Below are 17,987 nucleotides of genomic sequence, written 5' to 3'. Positions count from 1 at the left end.
GCTAAAACATACGAAGAACGATTACAGGAACTAGGCATGGCTAGTCTAGTAAAGAGAAGGGAGACATGATAGTAGTATTCCAATATTTGAGGGGCTGTCAAGAAAGGAGTCAACATATTTTCCAAAGCACCTGAAGTCCAGACAAGGAATATTGAATGGAAATTGATCGAGGAGAGATTCAACCTAGAAAGAGAAATTTTCTGATAGTGAGAACAATCAACCAATGGAGCAACTTGTCTCCAAAAGTTGTGGGAGCTTCATCACTGGAAGGTTTCAAGAAGAGACTGGATTGCCATCTGTCAGAAATGTTGTAGGGTCTCCTGCTTGGGCAGGGGGTTGGACTAGATGACCTACAAGGTCCCTTCCAACTCTGTTCTGTTAAGCCTCTTATAGAAGAAAAAAATTGTTGACATATAAAATTAAATAACACACAAATATCTTCCAATCAATGTATTGCATAATCCAGCTTTACTCAGCTGCTATCTCAGTTCTATTTATGATATTATATTTTATTAGAAAAAAAATTAGATTCATGATCCAGACATTGGTTTAGAGGATAAAATAATACAGGGATATGCATTGCTTTTCAGCCATTACAATCGGAATAAGAGATTAGACAGTCACTTATCTGAAATGGTATAGATTCTCCTGCTTGAGCAGGGGGCTGAACTAGAAGACCTCCAAGGTTCTATTCTATTCTATTCTATTCTATTCTATTCTATTCTATTCTATTCTATTCTATTCTATTCTATTCGATTCGATTCGATTCGATTCGATTCGATTCGATTCTGACTTTGCCACTAGCCAAATTCACTGAAGTTGATAAGACCTGAAGTCCAGAATATTTGGAGGTCACAGAAATTAATGTAATCAGTGTATATCTGGTAAATTTGATTGATTCTTGCTTGTAGCACAAGTTATTCTTCCTTTGCTTTCTGACTGAGCTATAACTAGCAGCATCTGCTGGATGTATCTGGGACTACAGCCAAAAGGAATTTACCTGCTTGAATATTGGCACAAATATCAGCTGTTTTTGTAGTCCAAGAGAGCAAATTCTATTGAGTGCAGCTCTATAGATGAATTTGTACATGGATGATCACAGATGAATAGAGTCTCGAGGAGAGCCATTGCTAAGCCAACCTTTTAGACTCCTCTTTTCTTTGCTGCAAGGCCTGTCATTAAAAGCAATGCATTACACTTAGAATGCCAAGCTAAATGCACATCCCTGGTTTTATTTTCTTTTGTGGTGCTGGGACAAGGAAGAGAAGAAGAGAATGCCTTACTGACACCCAAGAGAACCAGTCAATAATGAAAGAGAAGGGGGCTGACAACTCCTAAAATCCTTTCCTTCACCCAGGTGATTTCCAATGTTATTTCCATAACAAAGGAGTCTGTTACCTTTATATGTTCTTGCTGGTTTCAGGAACTGCCCTTAACTCTAATTTTTAGGACTGTGAGAAGACATTTTAGAGCATACACTGACTGACGTGCACTTTTCAAAGCCATATTTATTAACTTCATCTCATTTTCTTCTGGAAGATGTCTTTTGCTTTTAACTGCCAGTCCAGGGCCTTGGGCTTGTGTGTGTGTGTGTGTGTGTGTGTGTGTGTGTGTGTGTGTGTGTGTGAGAGAGAGAGAGAGAGAGAGAGAGAGAGAGAGAGAGAGAGAGAGAGAAAAGAACTGAATGCTCCATCTCCTGTACATCTTCAGTAAAGTAAGATCCTCTTGAAGAGAACTAATCCCAAATAAATTCTGCGTCTGGCAAATGGGGAAACTGCTTTGCTGAAGCCAGTGCAAATGAAGCTACTGCATGCACTTTCCATCTATGCACAAGGCAACCCACAGACATCAGACCTGCTCTTGATCTCATGCCCAGTTGGACACACAACTAACACACATACACAGCGTATGTAGAATGCCTCAGAGAAAACTGTAGCTAACCAACTTATTAGTATTCCTCCCTTCTCTGTGTTTTACTTGCAGCAAAGGAAGGGCTGAGCAAAATGCAGTGAAAGAGGGACAGAGACAGAGCTGGCAATCATTTCAATGCAGGCGGCTGAATGCAAGGGGTGGGAGGGAGATGCAGCAAAGCAAGATTAATAACCTTGCCATAATCCCGGGCACCCAGCACAGAGCTGTCTCTGGTGACCACCCCGGCCCTCTCTTGATTGATCAGGTTCTGTGAGCGAGTGGCTGACAGTCCACCTGGTTTTTTTTTTCTTTCCCGGGGCGGGGGGGGGGGGGAGAGACGGCTGTCTTTCCTGTTCTTTGAATCGCTTGCCCAATTGGGAAGGTACGAGCGAGATGTACCATCTGCAGCAAAGATTGGAAGCTACCACTGACAGCTTTGCTCTCCCGCTCTGGAGAGCGAGCAGCTAGGTATACCGCGCAGACGGGGAGAATTTCTGTTCTCGGGCCACTGGTTTCTGTGCCTCTTTCACCTTCCTCCTTTTCCCGATTGCTTTGGAAACCTGGACATACTTTTTGCAAAGTCTCTTGGACACCTTTCCGTTGTTTTTTTTTCTCCCCCTCCCTTGAGCTGGATGATTAGTAAATGGACCATCTGAAAAACTCACTGATTATTGTGCTCCGAATCAACTTAAAAGATCCCCGGGGGAACTAGAGGGATTTTCATTTTCATTGGAGAAGTTTTCAGGAGCGACTATTGGACAGGTAAGTCCAAGATCTTCATTACCGTATTTTTTTTTTAATAATGTTCTTAATTTTTTTCTACTTCCCCCCATGTTGAATGGATAGCACTTGATCGCTCACTAAAGTTACCAGTCGGGTTAAGCGTTTGTATTGTAAAGTATCTATCTATCTATCTATCTATCTATCTATCTATCTATCTATCTATCTATCTATCTATCTATCTATCTATCTATCTATCTATCTATCATCTATCTATCTATCTATCATTGTGATAGCTGGTGATATATGGTGGATTAAAGCAGTATCTTGGAGGTTTGATGTGAAGGAATTCTGTGGCCTCTTTTTCTAGGCAAATAGAATATAATCTGTATCTCTCCCCATCACCCCCTCTTACCTATCAATAACTTTGATTGGAGTCCTTGTATTCACTCTCATCCCTCCCCCCTTGTGCATTTCAGCAGGCTCAGCTAAAATGAATATGTGGGTTCAGAAAGCAGCTCCGGATACTCTCCACTAATGCAGATTGATAACAAAATTGAAATTAGTCAGGGTTTCTCAACTGCTGCTTATCAGACAAATTTTCTCAAAGATGCATATGTTCTTGTACAGTTTTAGATTTATTTTTGATTCCATTTTTTTTCTGTAGTGTTATTTGCAGAGAAAGGGACTAATCTTACTCAAATTTCATAGCATTCGCTTTCTCCATCTTTCTTTGTGGTTGAAAAGTGAGATGTTTTAGTATGTGCACCTAATACCACCTGCCAAATTTCCTGTGATAGATCTGATGATTTAAGTTAAATTTTCAACAAGTTCTGGTGCTTGCTTCACTTACAGGTGTTGTCTCTGAGGAATCTGTAACTTAGTCTCCCTAACTTGCAATTATTCTTTTGGAGGTTAATGTGGATTGTAAGTGAGGTGCCATAAAAGGTTACTTCATTTGAGCATTTTGTTTAGCACAAAATATGACATTAGTTTTCCAAAGAAGTGAGAAGCATTCTATTAATTCTGAAACATGCTTTTTTAAAAGTAGAATTGTGGGAATGTCTTGTTTTTTTCCTTGTGCATAGATTTGGTTGTACGTCATGTGAGACAACTGACTACTGGATGTGGTATGATATATATGAACATGCAGAATGTCCACACATACAAGTATATTGCCTGGAATGATTATTACAGGCAACAAACAAATGCACATCTATCCATACAATAATGAAGTTGGATATCAATCTGTCAATCAAGGGAAAACTACTTGATAGCCAATTTAGTAAATCTGATCTATTCAGTGGCAAGGTTTATTTAAAGACTTTTTCACAGTAAAAAGTTAATAAAAAGACTCTGTTTGAAGACAAATTAAATTTTATGATGCTTTGATTGGCCTGGCTATCATTTCTATTGTGAAGGTTGACACAGTTTTTGCAGAATAGGATCAAAAGGGGAAGGAAAAGAAAGAAAGAGACCCTGTAAACAGAAATGCCTTTTCTTCTCATCCTCACAGTGCAACTTGCCAGCCTGCAGTTCCCATTGCTGCATTGCAATACTATAGTTTGGGGTTTAGATTTATTTTCTGACCATCTTTTTTTCCCCTTGTATATTGTACATTTTAGGCAGGTTGAAGAAAAGATTTAAAACATTTTATCATGAATATTTAAATCCTTTTATAGATCTGTAGTAAATTAAAGATTGGTTGATACCAGACATCTCATTTAGAATATTAATGGTCAGAAAGTAACCCATCAAATTTGGTTTATTTTTGCTTCCATCTATTGAGGCTGAGTTGTCTTGTATGAGTTTGGGAAGAGCTTTATGTTGTATGAAAAGAAAATAATGATTGTCCTGTCATAAATAGTTATCTGTACTTCTTATGTAATTCCCAGCAAGTTCTCTTAAACTTATTCCAAATCATAAGCATAAAATTTGTGAAAAACCAACCCAACTTGGAATATTGTTGATATTTATTCAACCAATTTACTATCCACCAAACCAAGCTTGATAGTATTAACAATCATGCAGCTTTATCTCAAGTTTTAGAGTACACTAGCTAAACTGTGAACATTTGCTGTAGCATTATTGCAATAAATAACTGAAAACCAACTATAACTCATTGTTATCTATGAACACGCACACACACACACAAATATTGCCAAGTGTATTTTTCCTATTATAGCAACACCAAAGCTGCTATAATTCATTCTGTGGGAAATGTATTGCTTGAAGAATTATATAAAAGTTCACCTTTTTGATAATCTTGTATTTGTAAATATGTTGCTATGGTAAGTCTATTCAATGATATAACCCAAAGTAGTATGACGCTGCAGTGAACATTTCTCAGCAACAATGCAAGCAAAATGAAGATCCCCAAATGAATAATCTAAATCTGATTTAATGAACAGCAGTTAAAGTACATTCAGAGTTGATCAGTCAGTCGGGTTTTTTGCCCATGACCCAATGACTTTTGCTTCAAAGAGGGCCTTGTGTACTTTATACATGAAATCTGCCATTTCTCTTGAACTCATTGGGATGACAAGTAACAAGGCTGTATTGGAAAGCTAAACAAGAAAAAATAAAATAAAAGATTGTTTATAAAAATGCAAATACTGTGGACTGATGCAATGCATGCCTTCAGCTTGCTGAGTCATCTTCTTAACATGGAATATTATCATTCTTTCAGGAGCTGGCATTGGAATAAGTCATGAATTCAATAGTTGTGATGAGCCAAAACAATTGTTTTGGGGTTTTAAAAATGACTAAATTGTAAGCAGTTGTCAGGCAAAATAATTTCACTCATACATTTTAGAAAATTCAACTCTTTGGTGCCGAAACAAATTGTGTAAATTTATGATTGCCCAATCAAATCATCAAAGGAAAGGGTTAGCTTTGGGATCTTTAAATGATAATCTTATACCTGTTGCTTGCTTATATTTAACATAGAATAATTTCTAATAGACATGGACATTCTTCCTGTATTCTGCTGCCAGACAGATGCTAATTTATCCATATTTCTTTTCTACAGCAGAATGAAGTTTAGCAGTGGGAATCCTTATGTAACTTTCTAGTTCCAGAAAATGTCAGTTTTCTAAACTCACCAGGAAAATATACTTGGGTTAGTAAAATTAATTTTGACCTCCCTGAATTTTCTCCTTCATAGAAGAGGAAAATAACTTGCTAATGCTATCCAGCTAGAATAAACAAGAAACAGATTATGTATAGGCTTTTCTTCTCCTGAAATTAACATTTATATGCAATTCCCACCCCTTTGTTCCCTTGCACCTTGCTTTATCATGAAAAAATCATTTCAGACATTAGACAGTTATGAAGGCACTATTTCCCTGCTATCAGGAAATGTCTTAAGAATGTGGATGTGCAACCTGAATCTTTTTATGTCAGTGGCAGAAAACCTATGCTCTAGTGTGCCTCAGATTGTAATCTAAGTCACCATGCAAAATACAATACTAATGAGTTGTACAGTGGTTAACATGTGACTCTAGTATGTTAGGAGGACCAAAGATAGACCTCTGATGAACTATAACTTCATCTCTACTCAATGGTATCAAAATTCTTAGTTACTGGAATTCCAGCAAAGAATACTGCACCCAGAAGATATTTGCTTAATCTGATATTTGACAGAATATACTAATCAACTAAACATAAATATTTTTGTATGGCTTCAATATTAAAAGATTCCAGAGATGTAGATGAAATCATAGGTCATGAGGACTTGAATTAAATTAAGTCATCATCATTTTAACACAAGCTCCTTCATTTTCGTATTTATTCACATTTTATGTCTTCATTCTTTGAAACTGTGTGACTGCAAAATGAATAGAGTACTAAGCTTTTCATAATGACTATTTCACAAAATTAATGAATGAGGGCAAGGAAGCTAGATATGACAAGCCCTGTGCTTGAATAATGTGCATTCAAATAGTGGATATGCTAAGAAAATAAACCATTATTTTCCTTGCAAAATTTCATGTTAAGAAATGTGCTAATCTACATAGTATCATTTTGTCCATTTCTTGAAAAATATGCCATTAATTTGGTACAAGCTGTGTATTAAAAGAGCATTTTACCTGTGGTTAGAATTAGACATATATGTATACATATGTACGTACTGTACCTTTTATTTATGCAGGAATGCATCTAGTGATGAAAAGAGAAGTAGAATAAAAGAAGTAGCATTTTAAAATCTTAAAAGTTGATCCAATGGCAATATTGTATAATGATCTAAATGCTGGAGGTTTCTGGATCTAAATGCTGGAGAAGCCTGCAGTATTATGTTAGACCTCGAAACTGCTCTACAAAAGTTTTCGGTATTATCACAGTATGCTAGAAGAAGCTCAATATCAAGTATTAAATACAGGCTTTGTTAGCCAGATGGTGAATACTGTGTGTTCCTTGCCTCATGTGCTTGTTTTAGAATAAGCCAATTTTTGTGCTGCTTAAATTCCAAGGGTACTTGGAAGAAAAAAAAACCACACATATACACACACACAATTTAAAAATCATGTCTAGCTTTTAACCATTGCTGTTTAGATTTGACTGTTTCTTCTGAGTTTGCTGTACTGTAATAGTGAATAAGTAGCTGATAGTTTGGGAATGGGAAAAGTGACACCAAGATTTTATTATTTTTTTAATATATTTTTTTTTAAACAAAAATACAAATCTCTATTTACATTAATAGTGTTCATGTCGTTATTAATACATACCTCTCCTTTTTTTACATAAACACCAGCTGTTATTTCTATCCTCCACCCATTTGTACCACCTATCCCAAACCCCATAATAGTCCGCATCATCTTTGCCTCTTAATTCTATTGTGAATTTATCCAATTCCGTACAATCCATGATTTTTTGTGTCAAGTCTTCTTCAGATGGTATCTTTTCCTCTTCCATCCCTGTGCGAAGGCTATTCTCACCGCAGTTATGATATGTATAATGATGTATCGGAAGATTTTATTCAGTTCATCCCTTCTTTCCATAAATCCCTAGCATAAATTCCAAGTCAGCTTATCCACATAGATTCCACAAATGGAAGGACTTCTGCTTATTGAATGAAAACGGGGATCAACTCAAAGCAATTGTACAGATTCAGGTGGGATCTATGTATCAAGGATTTCAGAAAGATTGGGTCCCCAGGCTACATATAGAAAATCTACCATCATAATTGGGTTATTATTACAAATTTTGCAAAGACTTGTCACCTGCTGAATAGAAATAGAAGAGAGAACAAGGGCATAATCACACTAAAATATTCATAAATATCAAACATTTAGAAAGAATGATTAAATGTCTCTGGATGAGTCAGGGACAATAGAACTTTAAAAACTGGCACTGATCATTTATTTTGCTTTTTTGCTAAGTCTATACAAGAGATACCTGAATTTTTGGTTTGGTAATAAGAAATATAAAAACAAATGCACAGCATATGTACAACAGGAAATCCAAACCTTAACAATAGAGACCAACCTGCTGTGCCACCTTCAGAGTTTCTCCTTATCTTATACTATTCTCATTAGACACGTTATTTTATGGAAGAATAGAATTTTTTGAAATTCTTGAGTTGGCTATTATGTAGGATTGCAGCTGAAAATTTCTCAATCAATCCAATGCAGTTGTGAGTGTTTCCCAATCTCTTTAAGTATTCCTCCAGATTTACCAATCCTTCATTGAGAGCTAGTGGGAAGACATTTGGGAGGGAAATTATTGAGGGAATGGGAGAATATGCTGTTCTGTGAACAGTTTGATAGTTTCTGGAAGTAAATCCATGGAGCTGAAAGGAGTTCAGGGTGTCATGAGTCATGATTTTCCAACCATACTAGGTATGTGCTTGGGTTGGGCCACACCGAGGGCATCTTGAATTACTTCTGGTTTGATTTTCATTTGGGAAATTGTCAATGTGATACCTGAATAGTGTAATTTATAATTTGCCCTGGTTTGGGGATTGGTGGAGAAGGAGGGACAGTATATTCCTCTTCTATCAAGAGAACTCTTGATTTCCCAAATGGTTCGAGTTTGCACATTCCTGATTTTAAGTTTCAGGAAAGCAAATTTCCAGTGAAACATTAGGGAAGAAATCCCAAAGGTAAGAACAGTTCAACAAAGGAAATAAATTACTGAAGGTAAGGTCAGAGCTCCGCTTTTCTGGATGTGCTGAAGTACAGACTAGCCTAGTATTTTTCCACCTCAGTAACTTTAAGTTGAAGTCTACACATCTTAAAGTTACTGAGTTTGAGAAACACTGATTTAAAGTAAATGGCATTATGTCACAGACAAGGGAGAGAGAATTTCTGATTTTCTCCCTGGGATATTTTTTTTGGGGGGGAGGAAGAAGCGGGGTAAATATGGTAAGATATATGGGGTAAATATGTGTTGTGGTTCGCTGGCAGCAGGTGCGGATGGCTGAGGTCTTGGAGAGCGAGGACTCAGATGAGGGGCCTGCGTGTGATGCAGGGATGGGGCCAGGACCATCAGGGAGTGGAATGCTGCCTTCGGAGATTGTGGAGGCTGGCAGCAGTGATGAAGAGGTCCCTGAGAAGCCTGTGCCCAGTGCGCGTGCACGCAGGGCTGCTTGAAGGAAAGAGCAGCTGCAGCAGCATGGGTGACTCGGGAGTAAGGCTGCAAGATAATGGCCCCTCCCTTAAGAGATAAAAGCCAGCTGAGAAACCGGAGTTCTTTGCAGGGAGCAAAGAAGTTTTTGCATTCAAGCCTTGTGGACATTCAGAATATCTTGGTGGGTGTTTGGAAACTCTTTGTGTTTGAAATATTTCTTAGTAACTTTATCTAGTGTTCTTGGCAGCCTTGCACAACTTTGGCAAGGCTCGTTCTTATCAGAGACAATTAATTTGAAACAGTCTTTTAACCATGAAAGAATTGAATAAGTAAAGAATCATTAAAAGGTTTTGCTGTTACTTTTGTTTCGTGTTTGTTTCCTTGAAACAAGGTTTGGGTCAGAACAATATATTAAGATATATGGGGTAAATATGCTAAGGTGTATACATTTATCTTTGTATATTTTGTGCCTCAAAATGGCAGAAAAAATTATACAGATTTCTGTGCATCACATAAACTGAAAACAATTTGGCAAATTTCAGCAACCTATTAATATTCAGCTCATGTAAACTTGAGTTGGACATTGTGCTATGGAGGGCATTTTTCTTCCAAATAAACAGTGGAAGTCCTGGATTAGCTAATCTCATTCTTAGGGGCAAATCCCTTTATTTTTTGGAGTGACTGTAGTGGAACAAAGTTTTATATTCATTGACTGATGTTGCATATTGCAGTGATTCTCTGGTTGGTAGTGAACCAACATCTCTTACACAGCAGACTTGGGCTATATTAAATAGTTTACCTATACTGAAATGTGTCTTTAGTGGATTTAATTAAAATGCAGAAGACCTATGCCTTCTACTGCACAGTATTTATTGTAAACTAAATGGAATAGTCTTTTTGATCAATACAGTCTCTCACTACTGCTTTCCTTTGGTTCAAGGTTTATTTCCTTTCAGCACATTTACTGGCTGTAATAGGAGATTTCAAGTCTTTCCTGTTTAACTAGAATTACATTGAACAAATAAAATTCTTTTTTGTTTTAATTAATTACAGATAATGGTGCACAGAGTACTTGGATTTACATGGACCTCCGAATCTGTTGTAGGCTGGATTTTATATCCTATTAATGGACAGTATTCATTGTAGAACATATTTAAGAGAAAGTAACAAACCTTTAACTGGACAGTCATTTTTCACAAAAAAAGAAAGTCTTTACCTCATATAACACTGCAGAGAACAAGGAGAAACATTGCTATCCTCAAGAATGCCTGAGATATTTATTCATGAACTAAGTAATAACATTAAAAGGTTGAAAATAAATATACGAGCACAAGTACTCAGGAGAAAGAAAGAAAAAAAAAACCAGAATGTGAAGTTCTAGATTGGCTGGATGCAGGCCAAGTTTTAGCTTATTCTTTTTTGATTCTATGACAATTCTATTTGGACTGCAAAGTGGGTCAGTGGGGAAATTTTAGAAAAAAAGTGAGACTATCATAGAGATTGAAGAGTTCTATGAGTGATTTAATAAGTGCAAATAAAATAATAATGATAGCAAAATATAAAGACCAGCAAAGAGAACTAGAATGACTATGGCAAAAGAAAGCAAAAGTAGTACTAATAGTAATAAATGCCTTGGGTGCAATTTCAGAACAACTAGAGCACCACTTGAACATGATTGGCGTTGACAAAATCACCATCAGTTAATTGCAAAAGCTTACATTCTATAACAATATCTTTAATACCATCAAACAACTGCTCATTCCAGGTCCTTGGGAAAGACTCGATAGGCCAGATCAAGTCTGGAACATCTGCCTGACTGTGCAACAAAGCATAATATATTAAAGATGTATATAATATCATCCTACTCTCAATTATTCTGCATGGCTCACAACAACACAACACAGACTAAAAAATTACAGTGAAATCAATAAGACACACAAGACAAAGATAAAAGTTGGCAAAAATAATGAAGCAAGATGTCTTACTGTCCCTTGCCAAAGGTCTGAATAAGGTTTTCAATATTTTTTTTTGAACAACAGCACAATGGGGTTCATATGGATCTTGTGGGAACCTCATTCTAGAGGGCAGGCACTGCTACAGAGAGAACACACACTTCTAGAATCCTGATGGATGGTATTGTTTAATCAATTGGTACTTGGAGTGTACCAAATTGGCCAGGCAGATGCTTGAGGAGATACTCGAGGAGCTTCCCTCAAGTAACCAGGCCCTATACCATTGGTGCCAATTTTGTTTCATTGTCCCTATGGTTATAGTTGAACACAGAGAAGGGGGGGGCTGTGTGAGTCTGTGCCAATGCATTTTTGGCAAACTGAATCCAGTTGTTGTTTCATAAAGCTACCTAAAAAAAAAAAAAAAAGATGCAATTACTTCTTAACTTTCTTTTCTGAAAAAAATTGCTCAAACTGAGAAAATAATGAATAAGATATCTCATTCCCATATTGCTATTTTTTTTTAAAAAAAAAACACCTAACAATATTTAAAATGTCAGGATGTAAGCAGATGCTAGGGCAATTTCAACTAATTATCTGTTAGCTTTCTCTCCCATTTTTCATTAAGGTTATCAAGATGATCTACATAATGCTTCCCCGCCATATCTCACTTTTCCTAAAAAAGCAACTGTGTCAATAAGGGCTGAGAAAATTACTAGCCCAAAGTCATTCCGTAAGTTTCTGTAGATGAGGGTGGATATGAACTTGGATTTCCCTGGTCTTGATCCAATAGTTTAACCTCTACATTATACTACTGTTTTGCCATTTGCAAGAAATCTGGTTCCATGTCGATAACTCTGGTTCCATCTGTGTGATTTATAGCTGAGGTCTTGTGTTTGTTTGCTTTCAATATCACTGTCCAAAATATACCTCTCAATCAGTCAGTCTTTTGTGGAGTGATGTTTAGCTGGATATAGCTGCAGGCAAGGATAAATAGCAGTAAACAATTATGGCTGCAGATGCTTAATTTCTAAGAAGCCCTGTATAAGCAAGTATGTGCCAATATATATTTTACACACACACAAATACACACACACACACACACACACACACACACACAGAGAGAGAGAGAGAGAGAGAGAGATGAGAACATTGGAAGAAATTAAGAAGTGATAATATTTATGGTAATAAAGGGTGGGCAAATGCCTGCACTGGTTAACCATGATTCTGAAGTGTTTTGGTAATATTCTATCTTACAGCAATCAGTACATTACCAGTAAAATGCACAGCTACAATCAGCATTTCACAGAAGGAAAAATTGATGCATAGAATCATAAAGTAAGAGACTACTTTAGCAGTTTATTAGTCCAACCCTTTGTTCAATGCAGAAGCCATTAACCAACTAGCGTCTGAAGACTTCCAAGGAAGAAGAAGTAGCCCCTTCATTCCATGGGTGACATCTTATACAATTACGAGTTATTTCCTGAGATCTAGTCTGAATCTATATCATTGTAATTTTAATACTGGTTTGATTTTTTCCCTTTGGGGCATGGAGAAAACACCTACACGTCTTTCTATATGTGACAACTTTAGTTATGAAGAATGCTATCATATTTCTCCCCACCTCTTTTCTTTAGACTAAACATACCTTGAGTCTTGTACATGTTGATTCATTATAGGGTTTGGTTTCTTATATATACCATTTCTCAAAAAAATTAATTTCAAGACCCTCATTCTCTTTATACCTCTTATCTGATCCTGCCCCAATTTGTTACTGTTCTTTTTAAATTGTGGTGCACATGAATGGATATAGTGTTAAAAGCAGTGTCTTGCAGAGTAATGCAGAATAATTATTTCTTATGATCTGGACTATGTACTCTTGATATACCTTGCAGGTCTCTAATTCGAGTGGCACTGCTAGCCTAAACAAAATAAAATTATTGAGAAATACTATAATGTTTATATCTATCTGGGTGAAGAAGTAACCAAGATGGCAAACTGCTAGAAGCTTTCTAAAAACTGGAAAACTGTCAAGGTTACTGCATGTACGTCTGAAGTCATTCAGGAATGAATGGTCCATTGAAGTTGAATGATTTGCAAAAAGAATTCATTGAAACTGGACAGATCAATCTGACTCAAAAAACCCTGATTGCTGTCCAGCATTATGGTGACCAGGAGAAACAAAAGATGCTATTTGCCATAATGTGAGTAGTAAAAATGAAACAGAAAAGAACAGGCTCAAAAAAAAAGGAGACAATTGGTAAATGCCATTTACATGAAAACTGCTGCAAGTAGCTCTGGATAAAATCACTGAATTAATTAACACACTGTGGATAGCATGGATTTCTTCATGCCGGTGGGAGGATTGGCAGTTGATTGTGTGATGAATCAACAGAAATGGTGGGAGAGATTATATTTGTTTAGGCAGTGGAAGGTATGAGGACACAATGCTCTGAGCATTGGGAAATTGACTGGGAAAATTGGCTAGTGGGTTCCCTGAGTCAGATGCCAAGCAGTTTAAAGATAGCAAGCTGATCCATTTGATGAGGGGCTTCCCTTGTAGACTTACAATAAATGTTTCTTGCATAGTTGGGGAGCTTCTTGAGTAGATCTAGTAAAGGAAGATGACACACAGTATATACATTTTCATTCACAATTAACCCAAATCACATTGGTAAAATATTTAAAATCTAATGAGAGCTCATCCCATCCATAGCATCACAGTGCCTGATTTTTTGCCACATATTTTTCAGCATTTTTTTCAGATCGAGAATGGTATTTTACATTGGAAAGGAGCAGAATTATATAAAATTCATTTGATTCACCTAAGTAATCCTGCAATGTGGGGCTAATGTACTGTACTTTAAAGGCAAGTCCTTATAGAGAAGGGCAGTATAATAAACTATGATTTATTGTTTCAATTTCCCTGGATTAATACAGGTGTGTTTCTCTTTTCCCTTCTCATCTCCCATCTCTCCCCAAAGTTAGCAAAATGACACTGCAGGGAAGAAAAAAAATGATAGGAAAAATGTATTCATGGGCTTACTACAGGCTAAAAAAGAGAACTGTATTTTTATAGAGATAAATGTCTATAGGCAAAGATATGAGTGGGGGAAAGCATCTGAAAATCCATGTACTTCACCTCCTCTCACCTGCCAGAAGAGCCAGATGTGACATCAAAGAGAAAGGAAGAAAGAAAAGACCCTTCCTTTGTATACTTAGTGAAGAGTAATGCTTTATTAGATTTTGGGGCTTGAGTGACAATTTTGTGAGACACAGAAGTCACATAAAAATGACAGTTGATTTTGTAGAGTATAGAAGCATGCAGAAATCCTTTATTTGTGTAAATGTATGCTGGCTGAGGAAGAGTTCTTGATTGCTCACTCTAGGTCACTTGAGTTCATGTGGAGTAGATGGATGAAAGGTAAAAGATGCAGAAAGAATTTGATGTGTTGATGCAATAGGAGAAAAAGGAGAGGTCAAAAAGGATTCTGTGCCTTTATTTATCTGAAGAATGAAGTACAGAATTGGGAGCATGTTTAATTTATTATTACATTTATTCCCATGTCACCAAACATATTTCACATTTGTCTCAATCTAGCAAACAATTAACAAGCTCTTCAGTGACTGCAAAATATCTTAAAGAGCCCTGCTTTGCCCTAGCCTGATTTAACTTAAAAAAATTTTTATCAGAAGTGATTATGGTATAGTGATTTGCAAATGAGTTGCTACTTGAGGAAGAGGCACCAAAAATATCTGACACTTATGTTGGAGCCCACAGGATTATATTTTAAGTCAATCATTTTCCTTTGAGGTATAACTTGCCTGGCATGAAAATGCCACATGTAGATAATGTGAAGGTTGCTCAGCGGGTATAGATTTTCAATCAAAAAGGAGCACAATGGAAACATTGAGAAGCCAGGATCTGTTGAGTGTAGGTGTTCATGGAACAGATCCTATTGGTAATTATGAACAGAGACAATATAGGGAAGGATGACAACAAGTTTAGGAGATAAATAATATAACATAACAGAAGAAGGTTATTTTACTGTTGGGAAAACTACTATAAGAAAAGGAAGAGAAAATCCTAATGGGCTCAGGAATTTCTCTGATCCATGACCTTGTTGTCTATGTGACAACAGACCTGGATTATATTATTGTTAAATGAGAAGACTGTTTCTCTCTTGAAGGTGTGTCTATCCAGGTTTCAGGTGTTACATGTTAAATATGCATGACACTGTATTTACATGTGTTACGTGATATGCAAAGTGGAGTCTGATGTCAGACTCCACTCATTGGCTCAGCCGCTGGTGGGAAGATTTGAATCCCGTCAGTGGCTGAATGAGTGGAGTCTGATGTCAGACTCTGCATATCATGTAACACATGTAAATACAGTGTCATGCATATTTAACAAAGGAGAGATTGTTGACTTTGGACCATTTCTTAGCATGGAAATAGACAATTTTTCAGTGACTAGATGACATGCTTAATAGTTTTTAAAGGTGTAACATGTTAGCCTTTCAAGATAGGGCAGAACAAGAAACAGACTCTAGAAATCTGACATCAACTGTTCTTTACTGAAATAGTCTATAGCAACACAATCTCAAAAGCCAGAGTGGGTTTTCCTCTTCCTCTCTTATACCAAAATTAATTAGAGAGGATAGGTTGAACTTCTTTTTCATGTTTTTGCTGTTTCTTGGACTCTTTGTAATCTTGTTATTTCTGCCTGGTTTCCCCATGGTCATCTCCTTGGCTCTTTACCTTATGCCACAATGGCTGGGATGGTAATACAAAGTAGATGCAGTAACATCACACATATAGGCATGGCCTGGATTTTACTTAGTTCAAAAGAGATGAGGCAATGCATTATTCATGTTTTTCTAAAACAATCTTATTGTACAGCTTGGAATAATAGAATCATAGGAGGCTTGGATGAGGTATTCTAGCCCAACCTTTGCCCAATATGAGATGGTCCTCATACCATCTCAATAAATTATTCTCCAATCTTTTCTTGGAAAATCTCCAGTGATAGAGAACTTACAACTCTGGGAGGCAAGCCATTCTACTGATTAATAGTTCCCACTGTCAGGAAAATCCTTCTTTCCAGGTTGGATCCTCTCTGACAAGCTTCCACCTATTGCTTCTTGTCCTATCCCAAATGCTATGGAGAATAAATCAATGTCTTCTTATCTATGGAGCTCTTCAAGCATGATAGCATTACTATCATGTCTCCCTTCAATCTTCTCTTCGTCAACCTAAACATACCTAGTTCCTTTAGCCATTCTTTATAGGATTTAGCCTCCAAACCCCTTATCAACTCTCTTCTGCACTCTTTCTAGGGCCTTTTTATTGCAGTGACCAAAACTGGATGCAGTGTTCCAAATATGGTCTCAACAGGACAGTATAGAATAGAATAGTACTTTCACTTCCCATGATCTTGATACCTCACAGGACTGTGTTGGATTTCTTTGACATCTACGGTACACTTCTGACACATACTTAAGTGGTAATCCATCAAGACACTTAAATCTGTCTTATAGGTACTGCTCTGGTTTTTCTTGCTAGCTGCAGGACTTCACTTTTCTCAGAGGTGGTATTCAGCAGGTTCTGACCAGTTCTGGAGAACCGGCAGTGGAAATTTTGAGTAGTTCAGAGAACTGGCAAATACCACCTCTGACTGGAGATTTTATGGTATCCTTCTCCTGCCATGCCCACCAAGCCATGCCCACAGAACCATTAGTAAAATAATTGAATCCCACCACTGTTTCTCATCACTGAACTACATTTTATTGGATACTGCCCAATGGTCAAGTCTGTTAACTCTCTTGATTTTGAGTCTATTTTCTGAAATGTTAGCATTTCCTCCCAGCTTTGTGTTATCTGCAATTTTAATGAATCCTTCAATACCCAAATCTAGGTTATTTATGAAGATGTTGAAGATTTGGGCCCAAGGCAGAACCTTGAGGAACTGCACTGCATATTTCCCTTCATGTACTACTACTATATTCGTGTCAGAAGCATCTACCATGGCACTTTTGCATTGAAAGGATTAACGAGTAACATCACCATTGCCCAGGAGACACTCAAGGGGGCTCCTTCTTTGTCCTTGTTATTTTCCCACAGAAGTGTCCTATTAGTATATTCACCACAATGCAGGCACCATAATGCATTGTCTATTTATCTACTTGCATTTGCATGCTTTTGAACTGCTAGGTTGACAATAGCTGAGACAAATTGATGGGAACTCATTCTGTCATGTGCCTTGCTCACAAGTTCTTGAACTGCCGAGTTGTCAACCTCTCAGCCCCCTTCCCTTCATGTAGATGAAGTTCCATTGCAGACTGACTGTGGTTGTTAAGCAAATTGAAGAGCCATCTGGTAATGATACTGTCTATCACACATTGTTTTCTCTTACCAAGAAGTAGGCTGTAGTCTACTTTATGAAATGCCTTTCTGGAATCTAGGTGTACGATATTTACAACATTTCAAGTTTTTCAACTTTTAGCTCACTTTGAGCCTTAGCCTTCCTAATTGTGTCCTTGCAGATTTGGACTATTTGCTGGTATTCTGCTTTAGTTACAAGCAACTGTTTCCATTTTTTTATACTTGTCCCTTTTGTCCCTCAGCTTGTCAAAGAGCTCTCTATGAAACCAAAATGTGTAACAAAAATATATAACAAAAGAAAGAGAGAGAGAGAGAGAGAGAGAGAGATCAGGTATATCTTGTTTTCTTTATCTGTATTGTTTTTGTTTGGGCCTTTATTACATTGCAAGGATAGTCTCCTAATTATTATTATTTTGCTCCTCCAAGTTACATGCTACTATCATTCCTCCTTTA

At 37.0% G+C, this 17,987-nt stretch overlaps 1 long non-coding RNA gene across 1 annotated transcript in view; it reads left to right on the top strand.

The window, feature by feature from the left end:
- The first annotated feature begins 2,255 nt into the window (after positions 1–2,255).
- LOC148133351 (uncharacterized) overlaps positions 2,256–17,987 on the top strand; it is a 335,194-nt gene continuing 319,462 nt past the window's right edge. Inside the window, exon 1 of the long non-coding RNA XR_015746689.1 lies at positions 2,256–2,673. This is a non-coding gene — a long non-coding RNA (uncharacterized LOC148133351). The remainder of the gene's footprint in view (positions 2,674–17,987) is intronic.

Source organism: Notechis scutatus, chromosome 1 (assembly GCF_049901735.1).
Source record: "Notechis scutatus isolate UNSWTSFEM ecotype Mainland chromosome 1, rNotScu1.2, whole genome shotgun sequence".
Lineage (NCBI taxonomy): Eukaryota > Metazoa > Chordata > Lepidosauria > Squamata > Elapidae > Notechis > Notechis scutatus.
The sequence above is the reverse complement of the archived record's forward strand: the minus strand, read 5'-3'. Positions and strand labels throughout refer to the sequence as shown.